Raw genomic sequence first — 21,798 nt, 5'->3', positions numbered from 1 at the left:
GGCTCAGTCTTGGTATGCATGTCACCAGTGTTTGAAGGATTTGTGTTCGTGTCAGCGTATAATTTGTAAGGTGGGCCGAATTTATGAAACAAAATCTGTCTGGATCTTTCAAGTCTCATGGAATAGATAGGACTGCTAATCGACTCATGCTGTTCTTTTAGGATTTCGTTCAGTTCTTTGTTGTCATCTATGTGTGAATGTCATTTAACCCTTAAACTGTCCAAACGTAGATCTACGTTTTTTCAACATTTGAAAGTATGTAAAAAAACGTTGATCTTTTGTTTTTTACTTTTGAAAACGTGTAAAAAAACTTTGATCTACATTTTTTTTTTTGTTATATTTGAAAATATGTAAAAAAACGTAGATCTACTTTTGGAGCACTACGCATGTGAACGTAGATCTGGTTGGACAGATTAAGGGTTCAGTGGAGGTCCAGTATATAATGGAGGTTTCTGACTTCTTGTTTGCATAAGAAGAAGTATTTTAGATTTTTCCCAGTTTCTTGGACTTTTTTTTTTTTTTGTTCCTTTTGTACTTCTTTTGTCTGGTATGAATGGCCTAGTTTATGTTCTGTATCTGCAGATTTCTCGGACTACATTTCTTTTTCCTTTCCTGCGATTCCCTTTAAGGAGGAGGACAATAAGGAAAAAGATGAAGAATAAGGAAGAGCAGGAGAAAGAAAAGGGGGGATGGGGGAGAAAGGGTCTGCCAGCGACAGCCTCTTAGTCTTCTCATGGCAGGTTATTATTATGTCAGACGAGGAAAGGTCCACTGAAAGCTCAACATTCTCGACTGGTGTTTGTGTCAGCTGGTGTCAGCCTCACCTGTGTTTGTGTCAGTTGGTGTCAGCCTCACCTGTGTTTGTGTCAGATGGTGTCAGCCTCACCTGTGTTTGTGTCAGCTGGTGTCAGCCTCATGCATACATTCATATATATATATATATATATATATATATATATATATATATATATATATATATATATATATATATATATATATATATATATATATATATATAGAATAGTCAGAACTTGCGATCTTGGCTTAAATAGCAACGTTCATCTTGCCATATAGGACAAGTGAAAATTTGTATATGCAATAATTTTGCCAAAATCATTCTGAACCTAACGAAAAAAATATATTTCACTGTGTTTGTTCAGTATTAAATTACTGTAAACAAATCTAAAATATATTTAGTTGGGTTAGGCTAAAATAAATTGCTCTTGTTATAATAAGGTTAGGTAAGTTTTCTAAGATTCTTTTGGTGCAAAATTAAATTTTTTTACATTATCATTAATGAAAAAAATATATCTTTAAACGTATAAGAGAAAATTTCCGAAAGGACTTAATTTTAAATGAGTTCTTGCTAATTGACCAGTTTTACATATTCGGCACGACATGTATATATATATAATATGTATATACCTATATATATATATGTATATATATAAATATATATATATATATATACCTATATATATATATATAGTAGTAGGTTGGTAGACAGCAACCACCCAGGGAAGTACTACCGTCCTGCCAGATGACTGTGAAACAAAAACATGTAACTGTTTTGCATGATGGTAGGATTGCTGGTTTCTTTTTCTGTCTCATAAACACGCTAAGATAACAGGGATATCTTGCTACTCCTACTTACACTTTGGTCACACTTCACAGACACGCACATGCATATATATATATACATACATCTAGGTTTTTCTCCTTTTTCTAAATAGCTCTTGTTCTTTTTTATTTCTTCTATTGTCCATGGGGAAGTGGAAAAGAATCTTTCCTCCGTAAGCCATGCGTGTCGTATGAGGCGACTAAAATGCCGGGAGCAATGGGCTAGTAACCCCTTCTCCTGTATACAATTACTAAAAAAGAGAAGAAGAAAAACTTTATAAAACTGGGTTGCTTAAATGTGCGTGGATGTAGTGCGGATGACAAGAAACAGATGATTGCTGATGTTATGAATGAAAAGAAGTTGGATGTCCTGGCCCTAAGCGAAACAAAGCTGAAGGGGGTAGGAGAGTTTCAGTGGGGGGAAATAAATGGGATTAAATCTGGAGTATCTGAGAGAGTTAGAGCAAAGGAAGGGGTAGCAGTAATGTTAAATGATCAGTTATGGAAGGAGAAAAGAGAATATGAATGTGTAAATTCAAGAATTATGTGGATTAAAGTAAAGGTTGGATGCGAGAAGTGGGTCATAATAAGCGTGTATGCACCTGGAGAAGAGAGGAATGCAGAGGAGAGAGAGAGATTTTGGGAGATGTTAAGTGAATGTATAGGAGCCTTTGAACCAAGTGAGAGAGTAATTGTGGTAGGGGACTTGAATGCTAAAGTAGGAGAAACTTTTAGAGAGGGTGTGGTAGGTAAGTTTGGGGTGCCAGGTGTAAATGATAATGGGAGCCCTTTGATTGAACTTTGTATAGAAAGGGGTTTAGTTATAGGTAATACATATTTTAAGAAAAAGAGGATAAATAAGTATACACGATATGATGTAGGGCGAAATGACAGTAGTTTGTTGGATTATGTATTGGTAGATAAAAGACTGTTGAGTAGACTTCAGGATGTACATGTTTATAGAGGGGCCACAGATATATCAGATCACTTTCTAGTTGTAGCTACACTGAGAGTAAAAGGTAGATGGGATACAAGGAGAATAGAAGCATCAGGGAAGAGAGAGGTGAAGGTTTATAAACTAAAAGAGGAGGCAGTTAGGGTAAGATATAAACAGCTATTGGAGGATAGATGGGCTAATGAGAGCATAGGCAATGGGGTCGAAGAGGTATGGGGTAGGTTTAAAAATGTAGTGTTAGAGTGTTCAGCAGAAGTTTGTGGTTACAGGAAAGTGGGTGCAGGAGGGAAGAGGAGCGATTGGTGGAATGATGATGTAAAGAGAGTAGTAAGGGAGAAAAAGTTAGCATATGAGAAGTTTTTACAAAGTAGAAGTGATGCAAGGAGGGAAGAGTATATGGAGAAAAAGAGAGAGGTTAAGAGAGTGGTGAAGCAATGTAAAAAGAGAGCAAATGAGAGAGTGGGTGAGATGTTATCAACAAATTTTGTTGAAAATAAGAAAAAGTTTTGGAGTGAGATTAACAAGATAAGAAAGCCTAGAGAACAAATTGATTTGTCAGTTAAAAATAGGAGAGGAGAGTTATTAAATGGAGAGTTAGAGGTATTGGGAAGATGGAAGGAATATTTTGAGGAATTGTTAAATGTTGATGAAGATAGGGAAGCTGTGATTTCGTGTATAGGGCAAGGAGGAATAACATCTTGTAGGAGTGAGGAAGAGCCAGTTGTGAGTGTGGGGGAAGTTCGTGAGGCAGTAGGTAAAATGAAAGGGGGTAAGGCAGCCGGGATTGATGGGATAAAGATAGAAATGTTAAAAGCAGGTGGGGATATAGTTTTGGAGTGGTTGGTGCAATTATTTAATAAATGTATGGAAGAGGGTAAGGTACCTAGGGATTGGCAGAGAGCATGCATAGTTCCTTTGTATAAAGGCAAAGGGGATAAAAGAGAGTGCAAAAATTATAGGGGGATAAGTCTGTTGAGTGTACCTGGTAAAGTGTATGGTAGAGTTATAATTGAAAGAATTAAGAGTAAGACGGAGAATAGGATAGCAGATGAACAAGGAGGCTTTAGGAAAGGTAGGGGGTGTGTGGACCAGGTGTTTACAGTGAAACATATAAGTGAACAGTATTTAGATAAGGCTAAAGAGGTCTTTGTGGCATTTATGGATTTGGAAAAGGCGTATGACAGGGTGGATAGGGGGGCAATGTGGCAGATGTTGCAAGTGTATGGTGTAGGAGGTAGGTTACTGAAAGCAGTGAAGAGTTTTTACGAGGATAGTGAGGCTCAAGTTAGAGTATGTAGGAAAGAGGGAAATTTTTTCCCAGTAAAAGTAGGCCTTAGACAAGGATGTGTGATGTCACCGTGGTTGTTTAATATATTTATAGATGGGGTTGTAAGAGAAGTAAATGCGAGGGTCTTGGCAAGAGGCGTGGAGTTAAAAGATAAAGAATCACACACAAAGTGGGAGTTGTCACAGCTGCTCTTTGCTGATGACACTGTGCTCTTGGGAGATTCTGAAGAGAAGTTGCAGAGATTGGTGGATGAATTTGGTAGGGTGTGCAAAAGAAGAAAATTAAAGGTGAATACAGGAAAGAGTAAGGTTATGAGGATAACAAAAAGATTAGGTGATGAAAGATTGAATATCAGATTGGAGGGAGAGAGTATGGAGGAGGTGAACGTATTCAGATATTTGGGAGTGGACGTGTCATCGGATGGGTCTATGAAAGATGAGGTGAATCATAGAATTGATGAGGGAAAAAGAGTGAGTGGTGCACTTAGGAGTCTGTGGAGACAAAGAACTTTGTCCTTGGAGGCAAAGAGGGGAATGTATGAGAGTATAGTTTTACCAACGCTCTTATATGGGTGTGAAGCGTGGGTGATGAATGTTGCAGCGAGGAGAAGGCTGGAGGCAGTGGAGATGTCATGTATGAGGGCAATGTGTGGTGTGAATATAATGCAGAGAATTCGTAGTTTGGAAGTTAGGAGGAGGTGCGGGATTACCAAAACTGTTGTCCAGAGGGCTGAGGAAGGGTTGTTGAGGTGGTTCGGACATGTAGAGAGAATGGAGCGAAACAGAATGACTTCAAGAGTGTATCAGTCTGTAGTGGAAGGAAGGCGGGGTAGGGGTCGGCCTAGGAAGGGTTGGAGGGAGGGGGTAAAGGAGGTTTTGTGTGCGAGGGGCTTGGACTTCCAGCAGGCATGCGTGAGCGTGTTTGATAGGAGTGAATGGAGACAAATGGTTTTTAATACTTGACGTGCTGTTGGAGTGTGAGCAAAGTAACATTTATGAAGGGATTCAGGGAAACCGGCAGGCCGGACTTGAGTCCTGGAGATGGGAAGTACAGTGCCTGCACTCTGAAGGAGGGGTGTTAATGTTGCAGTTTAAAAACTGTAGTGTAAAGCACCCTTCTGGCAAGACAGTGATGGAGTGAATGATGGTGAAAGTTTTTCTTTTTCGGGCCACCCTGCCTTGGTGGGAATCGGCCGGTGTGATAATAAAAAAAAAATATATATATATATATATATATATATATATATATATATATATATATATATATATATATATATATATATATATATATATATAAACACAATGAAATATATACTTTTTCCGTTAGGTTCAGAATGATTTTTGCGAAATTATTACATACACAAATTTTCGTTTGCCTTGTTCGGCAAAATGTGTTTTGCTATTTAAGCCAAAATCGCAAGTTTTACCTATTCGGCAATATATATATATATTATAAATTAGTTGTAATAAAATTTGTATTATTGTGGTGCAGAGTATGCTATTATATTACAGCAGACGAGGCACGAGCATAACCGCTGTACCTACACGTTGGTCATTACACAGCTCTTTGAGTACTGCTCGTTCAGCACAGGTGTTTTTTTTTTAGTACAGCTCGTTGAGTACAGGATTTTTGAGGACAACTCGTGTTTATTGTTTGTGGTGATGTGTTTATCATGTGTGGTGATGTGTTTCTCGTGTGTGGGGATGTTTGTCGTGTATGCTGATGTGTTTGTGTTTGTCGTGTTTGGTAATGTGTTAGTGTTTGTTGTGTGTTAAGTAGCGATCTTTCACTAGAGCTGAGTACATCTCTCTAATTACAGAACTTTCGCTAGAGCTGAGTGTGTCTCTCTATGAGTACAAACATTTTAAAAGCTCGCGGGCGCGCGGGCGCGTAAATTTGCCTCATTTTAAAGCAGAAATACTTTAATAAAATTTACAGTAATGAAAAGCATAACAACTTTTTATGACATTAATTTGGAGGGTATGACCAGATTATCCGGATTATACTTATAATGCTGCCTTGTTAATACATAGAGAGAGAGAGAGAGAGAGAGAGAGAGAGAAAGAGGGTGAGAGAGACGTGTATGTCTTCTAAAAGGACCTTTGTTATATTCAAGGCTGTTCCTGATTAGCCGGGTTGTTGTGCTTTGTACTGCTTTCGGCCACTACTGACAAGCTTGGTTGACCAAACCATCAACCAAGAGACCTACCTAGTCTAAGGAATCACGACGGGGGAGGGGGCGGTGATCCCCCTCTCGTGATGAAATTGCTAACTTTCCATAGATTGTATACACAGACACACGTCTCGACCCCTTCAACCACAATTAGGCAAGTACACACACCCACACACACACACACACACACACACACACACACACACACACACACACACACACACACACACACACCCAAACACACACACACACACGCACACACAAACACGGACTACATACAACAAGTCAAGTGTCTATCGATAAGTTCCTTTGACAACTGGTAGCACATTCTCTCTCTCTCTCTCTCTCTCTCTCTCTCCCCCTGGTGGCCACTGTTAAATACATTTTCTTCACGCCTACATATCGTAATTTGTAAAAAAAAAAAATGTTTTAAATGCATAATCAATACAAAAATTAATCTCAGTAATTACGCTTCTTAATTAAAGAGCCGAATTAAAAACGAGTGGCGTATTATTATTATTAAATATACGCATTGGTACGCTGCCAGGGTACGTCACCTTCCAGGATATCTGTGACGTCACTTAGGATGTTTGTGACACCACCCAGGATGTTTGTGACATCACCTCCCAGGATGTCTGTGACGTCACCTCACAAGATCTTTGACGTCATGTATATGTGTGACGTCACCCAGAATGCCTGTAACGTCGCCACCCAGGATGTCGGTGACGTTGCCCTAGGATGTCTGATGCGACGTCACCACTCAGCATGTTTGTGACGTCACCGAAGATGTTTGTGACCACCCGGGAAGTGTGACGTCAACACCCAGGGTGTCTGATGTGACGTCACCTCCCAGGATGGCTGTGGCACACTTCTCGTGGTATATACACAGAATGACACACGCTTCGGTGTATATACACTGATACACTCCTCTCGGTGTATATACATTGAGACACACTTCTCGGGGTATATATACAGAGATGTATACTTCTCAGTATACATTATACAGACGTTCAGTGTTGTATTCTGAGCCAAATCAACATTGTGACTTCGATGCAACTTTGTTTGGCCTTATATAATTACTGAGGTGGGGGGGGGGGGAGATGGTTTAGGGAATTATCCTCTACGAATGACTGATTATGGATTATCTGGATTATTTGATCATTTGGTCAATTTACACAGAAAACTGCTGTGGTTTAAATTGAGCCTTATTCTTCCTATCTCATTAATACGGTTCCATTCTCCCCTTTCTCTCTTTCTGTTGACCTCCCACCCATCAACCTTTCCTCTCTCTCTCTTGCTATTCTTGCAACATTGCATAGCTCCTGATGATGCACGGAGACTTGTGAAAGATCTTGAGTTTAAGATTTCTATCCTCCGTGTTTTGTTTTGTATGCATATATATATATATATATATATATATATATATATATATATATATATATATATATATATATATATATATATATATATATATATATATTACCTAGGGATTGGCAGAGAGCATGCATAGTTCCTTTGTATAAAGGCAAAGGGGATAAAAGAGAGTGCAAAAATTATAGGGGGATAAGTCTGTTGAGTGTACCTGGTAAAGTGTATGGTAGAGTTATAATTGAAAGAATTAAGAGTAAGACGGAGAATAGGATAGCAGATGAACAAGGAGGCTTTAGGAAAGGTAGGGGGTGTGTGGACCAGGTGTTTACAGTGAAACATATAAGTGAACAGTATTTAGATAAGGCTAAAGAGGTCTTTGTGGCATTTATGGATTTGGAAAAGGCGTATGACAGGGTGGATAGGGGGGCAATGTGGCAGATGTTGCAAGTGTATGGTGTAGGAGGTAGGTTACTGAAAGCAGTGAAGAGTTTTTACGAGGATAGTGAGGCTCAAGTTAGAGTATGTAGGAAAGAGGGAAATTTTTTTCCCAGTAAAAGTAGGCCTTAGACAAGGATGTGTGATGTCACCGTGGTTGTTTAATATATTTATAGATGGGGTTGTAAGAGAAGTAAATGCGAGGGTCTTGGCAAGAGGCGTGGAGTTAAAAGATAAAGAATCACACACAAAGTGGGAGTTGTCACAGCTGCTCTTTGCTGATGACACTGTGCTCTTGGGAGATTCTGAAGAGAAGTTGCAGAGATTGGTGGATGAATTTGGTAGGGTGTGCAAAAGAAGAAAATTAAAGGTGAATACAGGAAAGAGTAAGGTTATGAGGATAACAAAAAGATTAGGTGATGAAAGATTGAATATCAGATTGGAGGGAGAGAGTATGGAGGAGGTGAACGTATTCAGATATTTGGGAGTGGACGTGTCAGCGGATGGGTCTATGAAAGATGAGGTGAATCATAGAATTGATGAGGGAAAAAGAGTGAGTGGTGCAGTTAGGAGTCTGTGGAGACAAAGAACTTTGTCCTTGGAGGCAAAGAGGGGAATGTATGAGAGTATAGTTTTACCAACGCTCTTATATGGGTGTGAAGCGTGGGTGATGAATGTTGCAGCGAGGAGAAGGCTGGAGGCAGTGGAGATGTCATGTCTGAGGGCAATGTGTGGTGTGAATATAATGCAGAGAATTCGTAGTTTGGAAGTTAGGAGGAGGTGCGGGATTACCAAAACTGTTGTCCAGAGGGCTGAGGAAGGGTTGTTGAGGTGGTTCGGACATGTAGAGAGAATGGAGCGAAACAGAATGACTTCAAGAGTGTATCAGTCTGTAGTGGAAGGAAGGCGGGGTAGGGGTCGGCCTAGGAAGGGTTGGAGGGAGGGGGTAAAGGAGGTTTTGTGTGCGAGGGGCTTGGACTTCCAGCAGGCATGCTTGAGCGTGTTTGATAGGAGTGAATGGAGACAAATGGTTTTTAATACTTGACGTGCTGTTGGAGTGTGAGCAAAGTAACATTTATGAAGGGATTCAGGGAAACCGGCAGGCCGGACTTGAGTCCTGGAGATGGGAAGTACAGTGCCTGCACTCTGAAGGAGGGGTGTTAATGTTGCAGTTTAAAAAACTGTAGTGTAAAGCACCCTTCTGGCAAGACAGTGATGGAGTGAATGATGGTGAAAGTTTTTCTTTTTCGGGCCACCCTGCCTTGGTGGGAATCGGCCGGTGTGATAATAAAAAAAATATATATATATATATATATATATATATATATATATATATATATATATAGATATATATATATATATATATATATATATATATATATATATATATATGTATTATTATTATAATCAAGAGGGAAGCGCTAAACACGGAGGATTCTACAGCGCCTGGGGGGGGGGATGTGGAAGGCATTCAGGCTTAATTCGGGGAACTGGAGCACAGATCCAATTCCCTAAATCAAGAGCCCCTCACCAACATCAAGGAACCTTCCTTGAGGGGTATATATATGTATGTCGTGCCGAATATGTAAAACTGGTCAATTAGCAAGAACTCATTTAAAATTAAGCCCTTTCTAAAATTTACTCTTATACGTTTGAAGATACATTTTTTTCATTAATGTTTATGTAAATATTTATAATTTTGCACAAAAAGGAGCTTAGAAAACTTACCTAACCTTATTATAACAAGCGCAATTTATTTTAGCCTAACCCAACTAAATATATTTTAGATTTGTTTACAGTAATTTAATACTAAACAAACACAGTGAAATATTTTTTTTCGTTAGGTTCAGAATGATTTTTGCGAAATTATTGCATACACAAATTTTTACTTGTCCTATATGGCAAGATGAGCGTTGCTATTTAAGCCAAGATCGCAAGTTCTGCCTATTTGGCACGACATATATATATATATATATATATATATATATATATATATATATATATATATATATATATATATATATATATATATATATATGTCGTGCCGAATAGGCAGAACTTGCGATCTTGGCTTAAATAGCAACGCTCATCTTGCCATATAGGACAAGTGAAAATTTGTGTATGCAATAATTTCGCCAAAATCATTCTGAACTTAACGAAAAAAATATATTTCACTGTGTTTGTTTAGTATTAAATTATTGTAAACAAAACTAAAATATATATAGTTGGGTTAGGCTAAAATAAATTGTTCTTGTTATAATAAGGTTAGGTAAGTTTTCTAAGATTCTTTTGGTGCAAAATTAAAAATTTTTACATTAACATTAATGAAAAAAATATATCTTTAAACGTATAAGAGAAAATTTTAGAAAAGACCTTATTTTAAATGAGTTCTTGCTAATTGACCAGTTTTACATATTCGGCACGACATATATATATATATAGCTACACAAGTAATATATAGATTAGGGGAAAAGACAGTTCTCTTCGCACTGTGTTGTTCCCTTGTTATTCCCTTAGCTGCCCAGAGTGCATTAAATCCTAACACCTTGTAAATCGTGTAGACTTTGCTCTTCCATTTACACCCTTTCTCTGACGCTTCATTCCCTTGAGAAAACTGAGGATTAGAAGACAAAACTGTGCAGGTGTTACGTATTCACACTGACATTATGAAGAGCTGGTAGCTCACAACTGGCCTCGGGAGCCTGACACCTGTCAGCTGCTTATTGTTAAAAGATGGTTGTTGTGGTGTTAAAGGTGTTTGTTATGGTGTTAAAGGTGTTTGTTGAGGTTAAGACGGTTATTTTCTTGTTCCGTATTGTCGCTTTTGATGTTTGTGTTTCAGATTTTGTGCTTCACACACACGCTCATACACGCGCGCGCACACACACACACACACACACACACACACACACACACACACACACACACACACACACACACACACACACACACACACACACACACACACACACACACACGAAACAGTGGCTGTGGGGAAGACGTAAGCCTCATTAAACGCCATAAGAATGAAGGCTGGATGAGTCGCCCGCAAATGAAGGCAACGGTCGGATGCTCCGCCTAACAAGACATTTGGGAGGAGGAAGTTTCCGATACGATAGGCAGGTGTTTGAGAAGCAGCGCTGGTTCAATATTACCGATACGAGACGTCCAAGTTCACTCCCACCAGAGCTGAGACGCCTGGCTAAGGAGCCTCACTTCAAAGACTCACCTAAGTGCCTTAATGGATGTTTCAGCGAAATATGACAGGTGCAGGTTACTCTTAATATTGCTAATGTGTGCTAATGTTGAAAGGAACCTCGTTAAGACAGATTCTCACTCCATGGAATCGACTACCGGTAATCCATGTAATACCAGCGGCTTCACCAATTAAGGTACTGGAGCCACAACTTCCAGTACTAACTAACGACAAGAGATCTTATATATATATATATATATATATATATATATATATATATATATATATATATATATATATATACATACACACACACACACACACACACACACACACACACACACACACACACACACACACACACGCACACACACACACACACAGGAGCTCGGACTCGACCCCCGCAACCTCAACTAGGTGAGTACACACACACACACACACACACACATACAGACACACACACACACCCATATACAGGATTTCACACCTTCCTGTGAAGTGACCCTCTAACCCTTCCTTCCCCCCCCCCCGCCTCTCTCCCTCTCCTCTCCTCTCTCTTCCCCCCCCCCTCTCTCTCTCTCTCTCTCTCTCTCTCTCTCCCCTTTCTATCATCCTCTCTTCCTCTCCCTCTTCCTCTCTCTCTTCCTCTCTCTCTTCCTCTCACTCTCTTCCTCTCTCTTCCTCTCTCTCCCTCTCCCTCCCTCTCCCTCTCTCCCCCTCTCTCTCTTCCTCTCTTTCTCTCTCTCTTCCTCTTCTCTCTCCCTCTCTTCCCTTGTCACTCCCCCCTCTCTCTTACCTTTTCCCTCTCTCTCTCACTTTCTCCCCCTTTTCCCCTCCTACCCTCCCCTTCTCTCTCTTTCTCCCTCTCTCTCACTCTCTCCCCCTTTTTCTTTTTCACTTTCTCTTTTACTAAAAAAAAAAAAAGAAAAAAAATGGTTGGGACTCGCAGGAATCAGGGATCAGATGACAATGGTACTGGTAGGGAGGAATGGATGGAGGAGCAGTGGAAAAGGATAGAGCAAGAATGGGAGAGAAAATTAGGAGAGCTTTCTGAAAAAATGGAGAAAGAGCTCTCTGTGAAATGGGAAGAGAGGTTGGAGAAGGAGACGAGGAATTGGGAGGCCCATGTCGAAACTGCAGTAGCCAGGGTAAAGGTCCTAGAATTTGAGGTAAACAGGCTGAAGCAAGTCTCAGGGGTAGTGACCAGAGAAGACACACCATACGAAGCTGAGAGGCTGAACAGGAAGGAAGGAGATATGAAATATGCTAAGGTCCTATCAGCCTGCAAAGAAGGGCCAGGGAGTGGAAGGGAAGAGCAGATGGGTGCAAATGGAGAGGGAGATAGGTCGAATGCTGAGGCACAACCATGCTACCAAGAGCCACTGGAAAAATCAAGGGAGAAAACGACCACATACAGACAGAAACCAGAGTCACAGAGGGAGAGGCAATGAGAGGAGGAAAGGGCAAAATCAGTGTTTATCCATGGGCTTCGGGAGAGAGAGGAAAGGATACACACTGAAAGATGGCAGGAAGAAAGAAAGGAGATTGAGAAAATCATCACGGAAATAGGGGGAGAAGACATGGACGAGATTGTAAATTTTCAGGGAATAGGGGGGTACTTGAAGGGGAGAAACCGACCGATCAAGCTGATTCTCAGGACAGAAACAGTGCGGAACAGGATCCTCCAAGAAAAACCACGGTTGAGAAGCTCAGAAGAGTACAAGAAGGTGTTCCTAGACAGAGACAGAACACAAAAAGAGAGACAGCAGCTGAGGGAGAGGACAAAAAATCAAAAGGAGCTAGGAAAGGAGACAAGGATGGAACCAGCAGAGGTCAGTCAGAGCAGAACAGAGCAGTAAGAGCAAGCACACACACAACTATCCTCAGAACCCCACAACCTATCACACCATCCCAACACACAATACAATCCATACCCACAGCTTCCACCCAACCCCGAACCATAGAATCCCACAGTATGCTACCAGGTCTCCCACCCCCACAGGCCCCCCAAACCACAGTGTTGGAAAGGAAACTGAAGGTATGGTACACAAACGCTGATAGAATAACAAACAAGTGGGAGGAGTGGCACGAAAGAGTCAAAGAGGCATCACCAGACATCATAGCAATCACAGAAACCAAGCTTACAGGTATGATAACAGATGCCATCTTCCCAACGGGATACCAGATCCTGAGGAAAGACAGAAGGAACAGGGGGGGGAGGAGTGGCATTGCTGATCAAACACCGATGGAATTTTGATGAGCTGGAGAGAGGAGACAGCGGAGAAGAAAGTGATTGCATAGCGGGAACGCTTCACTCTGGAGGTCCCAATGTGATAATTGCAGTGATGTATAACCCACCACAGAACAGCAGGAGGCCAAGGCAAGAGTATGACGAGAGCAATAGAGCGATGGTTGACACACTGGCTGCAGTGGCCAGAAGAGCTCATACATGCAGGGCAAAGCTCCTGATCATGGGCGACTTTAACCACAAGGAGATCGAATGGGAGAACTTGGAGCCACATGGGGGCCAAGATACATGGAGGGCTAAGATGATGGAGGTGGTACTGGAAAACTTCATGTACCAACACGTAAGGGACACTACAAGAGAGAGTGGAGAGGATGAACCAGCAAGACTGGACTTAGTATTCACCTTGAGTAGTGCAGATATTGAGGACATCACATATGAAAGACCCCTTGGGGCCAGCAATCATGTGGTTTTGAGCTTCGAATACACAGAGCTACAAGTGGAGGGGGAAGCAGGAAGGCCAGGACGAATGAAACCAAACTACAGGAAAGGGGACTACACAGGAATGAGGAACTTCCTGAATGAGGTTCAGTGGGACAGAGAACTGGCAGGGAAACCAGTTAATGAGATGATGGAATATGTAGTCACAATGTGCAAGGAGGCTGAGGAGAGGTTTGTACCCAAGGGTAACAGGAATAATGAAAAAGCCAGGATGAGCCCATGGTTCACTCAAAGATGCAAGGAGGCAAAAACCAAGTGTGCTAGGGAATGGAAGAAATATAGAAGGCAAAGGACCCAGGAGAATAAGGAGAGCAGTCATAGAGCCAGAAACGAATATGCACAGATAAGAAGGGAGGCCCAACGTCAATATGAAAACGACATAGCAGCAAAAGCCAAATCTGACCCGAAGCTGTTATACAGCCACATCAGGAAGAAAACAACCGTCAAGGACCAGGTAATCAGGCTAAGGAAGGAAGGAGGAGAGACAACAAGAAATGACAGTGAAGTATGTGAGGAACTCAACAAGAGATTCAAAGAAGTGTTCACAGAGGAGACAGAAGGGGCTCCAGAAAGACGGAGAGGTGGGGTACACCACCATGTGCTGGACACAGTACACACAACCGAGGAAGAAGTGAAGAGGCTTCTGAGTAAGCTAGATACCTCAAAGGCAATGGGGCCAGATAACATCTCTCCATGGGTCCTGAGAGAGGGAGCAGAGGCGCTATGTGTACCCCTAACAACAATATTCAATACATCTATCGAAACAGGGAGATTGCCTGAGGCATGGAAGACAGCAAATGTGGTACCAATCTTTAAAAAAGGAGACAGACATGAAGCACTAAACTACAGACCAGTGTCACTGACATGTATAGCATGCAAAATCATGGAAAAAATTGTCAGGAGAAGAATGGTGGAACATCTAGAAAGGAATGATTTCATCACCAGCAGACAACATGGTTTCAGAGACGGGAAATCCTGTGTCACAAACCTACTGGAGTTCTATGACATGGTGACAGCAGTAAGACAAGAGAGAGAAGGGTGGGTGGATTGCATTTTCTTAGACTGCAAGAAGGCGTTTGACACAGTACCACACAAGAGATTAGTGCAAAAACTGGAGGACCAAGCAGGAATAACAGGGAAGGCACTGCAATGGATCAGGGAATACTTGTCAGGAAGACAGCAGCGAGTAATGGTACGAGGAGAGGTGTCAGAGTGGGCACCTGTGACCAGCGGGGTCCCACAGGGGTTAGTCCTAGGACCAGTGCTGTTTCTGGTATTTGTGAACGACATGACGGAAGGAATAAACTCCGAGGTGTCACTGTTTGCAGATGACGTGAAGTTGATGAGAAGAGTTCATTCGATCGAAGACCAGGCAGAACTACAAAGGGATCTGGACAGGCTGCAGACCTGGTCCAGCAACTGGCTCCTGGAGTTCAATCCCACCAAGTGCAAAGTCATGAGGATTGGGGAAGGGCAAAGAAGACTGCAGATGGAGTACAGTCTAGGGGGTCAGAGACTACAAACATCACTCAAGGAAAAAGATCTTGGGGTGAGTATAACACCAGGCACATCTCCTGAAGCGCACATCAACCAAATAACTGCTGCAGCATATGGGTGCCTGGCAAACCTCAGAACAGCATTCCGACATCTTAATAAGGAATCGTTCAGGACCCTGTACACCGTGTACGTTAGGCCCATATTGGAGTATGCGGCACCAGTTTGGAACCCACACCTAGCCAAGCATGTAAAGAAACTAGAGAAAGTGCAAAGGTTTGCAACAAGACTAGTCCCAGAGCTAAGAGATATGTCCTATGAGGAGAGGTTAAGGGAAATCAACCTGACGACACTGGAGGACAGGAGAGATAGGGGGGACATGATAACGACTTACAAAATACTGAGAGGAATTGACAAGGTGGACAAAGACAGGATGTTCCAGAGACTGGACACAGTAACAAGGGGACACAGTTGGAAGTTGAAGAAACAGATGAATCAAAGGGATGTTAGGAAGTATTTCTTCAGCCACAGAGTAGTCAGGAAGTGGAATAGTTTGGGAAGCGATGTAGTGGAGTCAGGATCCATACATAGCTTTAAGCAGAGGTACGATAAAGCTCATGGTTCAGGGAGAGTGACCTAGTAGCGACCAGTGAAGAGGCGGGGCCAGGAGCTTGGACTCGACCCCTGCAACCTCAACTAGGTGAGTACAAACACACACACATATTAACACGTCGGCCAATATCCCAAACCTCTCCTTTAAAGTGCAGGCATTGTACTTCCCATTTCCAGGACTCAATTCCTGCGATTTTGGCTAAAATAGCAACGTTCTTCTTGACGAATAAGGCAAGCGAAAATTTGTGTCTGCAATAATTTCGCAAAAATCATTCTGAACCTCACGAAAATAATATATTTCATTGTGTTTGTTAATTATTATATTATTGCAAACTTACCTAAAATATATTTAGTTGAATTTTCTGAATTAAATTTCACTTGTTATAATAAGCTTAGCTAAGTTTTCTAAGATTCTTTTGGTACAGAATTACCAATTTTTACATTAACGTAAATGAAAAAATATATCTTTAAACAAAGAAGAGAAAATTTTAGAAGGGACTTAATTTTAAATGAGTTGTTGCTAATTGACCATATATATATATATATATATATATATATATATATATATATATATATATATATATATATATATATATATATATATATATATATATATATATATATATATATATATATATATATATAAAATATGTAAATGCCCTCAAGAAATGGAAAAATAATTGACAAAGCTTTTCAGAATGGCAAAGGGGTCCTTGAGCAGCCCAAAATAAGAGAAAGAATAGCTTAAAAAATGCAAGAGTTTTAGCTATAAGCAAGGGAGCCTGGCACAATGCCGCCTCCTCTTCCTCTTCCTCCACCTCCTTCCCCCTCCCTCTTTCTCTAATTTTCTTCATCTCTCATCGCTATTCTGCCGTTCGTCTTCGTATTCCTCATGCCGCTGGGGGAACTACCGGGATCACACGGAACGTAACAGTCACAGAGAATGACCGTTTTTCTTATTGTTGCGAACGCAGTCTTCTCCTCAAGTGCCCATTTCTTAGCGTTCTTTCTTTCCTCACTGAAACATCTTGCAATAAGCAGGAAGTGCTGTGTGCAAGCTGACGAGCGCTGGCCGGAACGTGAAAATGGGTGTTCCTACGAAGGTCCTATGGGGCCCTCTGGGATCCCCTTGCAAGGATCCTTCGGCACTCAGAGGAAGTTGAGGATTGTGAAGGCGGTGGCGCTGCCCAAGACCCCGTCCTGGCGTTGGCTGCCTACTACCTCTGGCACAATCACTCTCACGACCTCGTTTATATACTAAGTCCCTTGTCTGTTAACGGGAGTCTTGACTAACGAGGCCCTTGTTGGATCTAACTAGACAAGGGAGTGCAGGCGGAATTCTCTAAATGACAAACGATGGGCCATTGTATTAGGGCGATGCTTTGTCCTGTAGCGACAATGGTTGCCGCCTAGGACGGCCCCTCTGCCCTCCCTGCGATCACTGTCTGCCAGCCTCCTTTAATTATATACTGTTTTGCCAGGACGGCTGTCCTGAGGGCAGTGTCCCAAGGGTAGTTTCCTGGCAGTGGTGCGACTGTTGCTGCTGCCGATGATGATAATCTTGGTGCTCCTGTTGTTTGTTTTGTTGTTGTTGTTTCCTTGTCATGAGTCCTCGTTCTTGTATAAGAAGACACTCACGTGAGCCTCGGTGCACCTCGCCTTCTCAAACGTACCATAGATTAGAGATTTTGCCACCGAAGTGGCTAGTTTATTGTGCACCCCATATCCATCATGTGGACGGTAGCACAAGAGCATATGGATAACGTACCATAGTGAATGGAAATAAGTCACACTGACTTTTTTGGGGTTATCCAGTTAAGTTTGATAATTGTACTTATGCCTACCTGTGCCTAAGTAAAATTGCTTATTGTTTTTAAAGCGAGCCAGGGATGGAGTGTACCATTAAAGGAGCACTAGTAGGTGTTGTGAACCACTTACTGCTAACCTTTACCTTTGATGAGTTCCGAGAATCTCTCTACTTCCGAAGCCCGGCCATGAGCCAGGCTCGTCTGGTATCTGCTGTCTTTCTCACTCCCTCACTAGCGCCATCTCTTGTCGTGACCAAGCAGTACCTTGTGATGTGGTGCAGTGTGATCTAACGGTTGGGTTCTGACGGTTTACATCCTCGTTTTTCCTATTAGAGCTTCCTGTTTTAATGATAGACTGTCTAGTGCTTCCCGTTTTCGTGATAAACTGTTAGTTTTCCCGTTTTTCATGATACACGTCTAGCGATTTCCGTTTTCCCTCTGAAGTTATCGTTTTTGTAAGTTTCTTGGCAGAAAGACCATAAGTGTAAAGTTTGTAGGAAACTTCTGCCGCGGTGATTACCTGTGTGTGTGTGTGTGTGTGTGTGTGTGTGTGTGTGTGTGTGTGTGTGTATTCACCTCTGTGGTTGCAGGGGCCGAGTCACAGCTCCTGGCCCCACCTCTTCACTGGCCGCTACTAGGTCACTCTTCCTTCTACATGAGCTTTATCATACCTCTTCTTAAAGCTATGTATGGATCCTCCTCCACTACATCACTTCCTGACAACTCTGCGACTGAAGAAATACTTCCTAACATCCTTGTGATTCATCTGAGTCTTCAACTTCCAACTGTGACCCCTTGTTGCTGTGTCCCATCTCTAGAACATCGCGCGCGCGTTTGTGTGTGTGTGTGTGTGTGTGTGTGTGTGTGTGTGTGTGCGTGCGCTCTCTCTTTCTCACAGTTCCACGCCTCTCCCTCTAATGATAATGAAGGCTCCTCTGAGAAGAATACTGGCAACAACAGCGGTAGCTCGCCGAAGGACTGCGACAATGAGTGCTCCGCAGTTTTAGCGGTGTCAGTCTGTTGATGACGGGGCTCAGTCTGCCAATTTCCCCAGTGCCATTTACGATTATCTCACGCGGCAAGATGGGCCTTTATGAGACTATGATTGAACTCTCCCTTCCCTTTTCAAACTCCCCCGTAAGCCAAATGGTCTCCTAGGTGGGATGCAGTTGCATTAGGAAAAGCTATTACCGTTCTCCAGAGATATACAGTGGGAGAGGGGGTTGAGGGGGGTAGTGGAGGGATTCGAACTGTGTCGCTTCTGAGCCAGCGAGCCATCAGAGCCACGGTGTACGTTTCACTGGTGCTAATTCCTCTTTCGGTCTCGTGGACATTCCTCTCTATTTCCTTTTTTTTTTTTTTGCTGAAGGCAATGGCGACAATTTTTGGTTTGTATTGAGTCGTTTGATGTTGGGATAGATTAAGTATGTGAGGACGGTGGTTGTGGTGGTGGTGGTGATAGTGTTGGTGTTGGTGGAGAATAGTGACGTTCTGCGGACGAAAGATGGGATAGGGTCGGGGATTGCCAGGAAATAGATTAGTGTAGGCAGTCTTCGTGAGGTAGACAGTGGGTGGCGGTCTATCACCAGAGGGTGTAGACAGGCGGCGGGCAGTGTTACCGCTCCAGCGCTGCAATTAACGTAATTAAATGTGACTTCTTTTGCTGTGTTACATTCGTCTTTTTTATGTACGTGAATAGGAGACAATCGAAGAATTTAGGAACGGATGTTCCATCCAAATACTTCAACCACATTGACTAACAATTCTGGTCGAGCATCTCGACTGTTGAATTGTAAACAATTCATTATTCATTTTTGAACTGAATTTGCGAATTTACAGACCATGAGCTTTTAACTTCTCCCTCTCATCTCAGAGTCCAACCCTCTCTAAAGTGAACCACCACTCCTCCCCTCTTACCGCAATAGGATCCATTTGGGCTCGGCGAAGACGATACTTGATATTTGCTGGGGGTCAACACCCCCACGACCAGGTCTCAGACTATGTCTCCTGGTGGAGCAAGGCCTGATCAGCCAAGCTGTTACTACTGGCCACACACAGGTCAACGTACAAATTATAGGCCGGCTGATCGAGAATTGACACGAGGAAGTTACAGATTCTTTCTTAACGTCTGTTGAACTGCCTTTGTCGCTTGACATTTACTGTGTTGTCTCGTACCGTACTCATTGGGGGTATATTTGACCGTCTGTTTAGCTACTTGCTTTCTTAGGGAGATATTTCTGTGTGCAGATTTGGGACTAGTTCCTCTGAGTTACGAGTCACTAACTTGTTTAGCCAAATACCTTTGGATCACATTAATGGTATACAGTACTGACAAATATGTGAGTAAGGCACTTGTATATCTTTATTATCGGAACGTTTAGCCCGCTCAAACAAGCTTCTTCAGTTGAGTAAGCCTGAAGAAGACTGAAGATGATTGAAGATGTGTTTTGAGCAGCTAAGACGTTTAGCACATGTTTCTTACACAGACAAGATGCCTTCGAGACACAGTTGTTTGACACGTTCCTCGCTTCCGTAACATCATCTTGAACTTACCGAATTTTATGTGTGGATTTGACAGGGAAAATTGTGTAGCTTTTTAACACCGCCCGGAGGATGGATTTAGGATGTGTAACAAAATCATCGAATACTTGATCGTATAATATCTGGGATGCTGCTGCTGCTGCTGCTGCTGCAAGCTACTCTGACTACTAGCATAAGTGAGGCAGTTGTGTTGGTCATATTCTGTTCAATCTCTCTCTCCCTAAAACTAAAACACACACACACACAAAGAGAGACAGAACTACTCACAAACAACAAACTATCGTATATCAGAAATCCATAATGAGCACAACGCGCCAGTCAGTATTTTCACTACAATAATATATCAGTGATTAACGCAGAGGAAGACTTTGTTGGACCATAAGAAGTTTTTACACAGTAAGAGGGATGGCAGGAATAGGGAAGAGAAAGATCGGAGTAGGATAGAGCGGTGAAAAAAAAGGCTTTGTATAGACAGGAAGGAAGAGGTAAAAAAGGTGGAGATAGACAGGAAAAGAGGAGTGGAAAAGTGGGGCTAGACAGGGAGATGTAGGAAAGTTTAAGTATCCTGACCACTTTGTGAGTTTTAAGAAAGTAATTTTTGTTACACAGTGCTAAGTGGGAGGCCTGGTTATAGACCGGGCCGCGGGGGCGTTGAGCCTTGGAACGACCTCCAGGTAGGTAGGTATTTTCCTTGAGCTGATTAAGATAACCCTTATGGGAGATCACTTTTGTATGAAATTACCTTTATGGGGAAAATGTTTGTTAGTGCCGCAGCGGCTAAGAACTCATTAATCCGCTGATAAAAGTGCAGCCAATATTTGTGTGTTTCACAAGGTAGCCAGAGAGAGAGAGAGAGATGTTACCCTGGAGGACGTGCATTGTCTTGTGGATGTCACTGTCACTGGTATAACTATTGATGGTTCCAGGAATTAATCACCCCTCCCCCTCCAACCCCTTGTTTCCGTGGCCTGGTTCGACTTTAGGTCAAGAAACTTGACAAAGATTTAGATCTTGCCACCGAAGTGGCTAGTTTAGTGTGCACACTGCACCCCATAGCTATCCTGTGGAGGGTAGTGCAAGAGTATATGGATACATAAAAAGCCTAGGAACTAGGCCCCCAAAAGGGTTAACAGGAGTACATTTGGATTTATATCTACAGTTCACTTATATATTAAAAAGAAAATTTAGGGACAGAGTAGTATGGAAATACGACCGACAAGCCAGTCAATCCATTTTTAAACACAGTTCATGAACTCTACATTGGTATGCCGGCTGTAGGCTTCTTGATTGCACGTGGATGGATCATTAGAACTGCAGTTCACTTGCACACTTAACATCAATAAAATGGACTTTGAAAGTAAGGTCTCGGTGTATATGCACTGAGTATTATCAGCTTATCAGTATATATACACGGAAAGATATGCGCTTCTCGGTGTATATACACTGGTATATACTGTGCTTCTCAGTTTATATACATTTCTTACTAGATATACAAATATATAATTCTCGTTCATGGTGTGATGGAATGACAGGGATACCCATCCTGTGCGATGGAATGA

This window comes from Cherax quadricarinatus, chromosome 48 (genome assembly GCF_038502225.1).
Source record: "Cherax quadricarinatus isolate ZL_2023a chromosome 48, ASM3850222v1, whole genome shotgun sequence".
Taxonomy (NCBI): Eukaryota; Metazoa; Arthropoda; class Malacostraca; order Decapoda; family Parastacidae; genus Cherax; species Cherax quadricarinatus.
Note: the sequence above shows the minus strand (reverse complement) of the source record.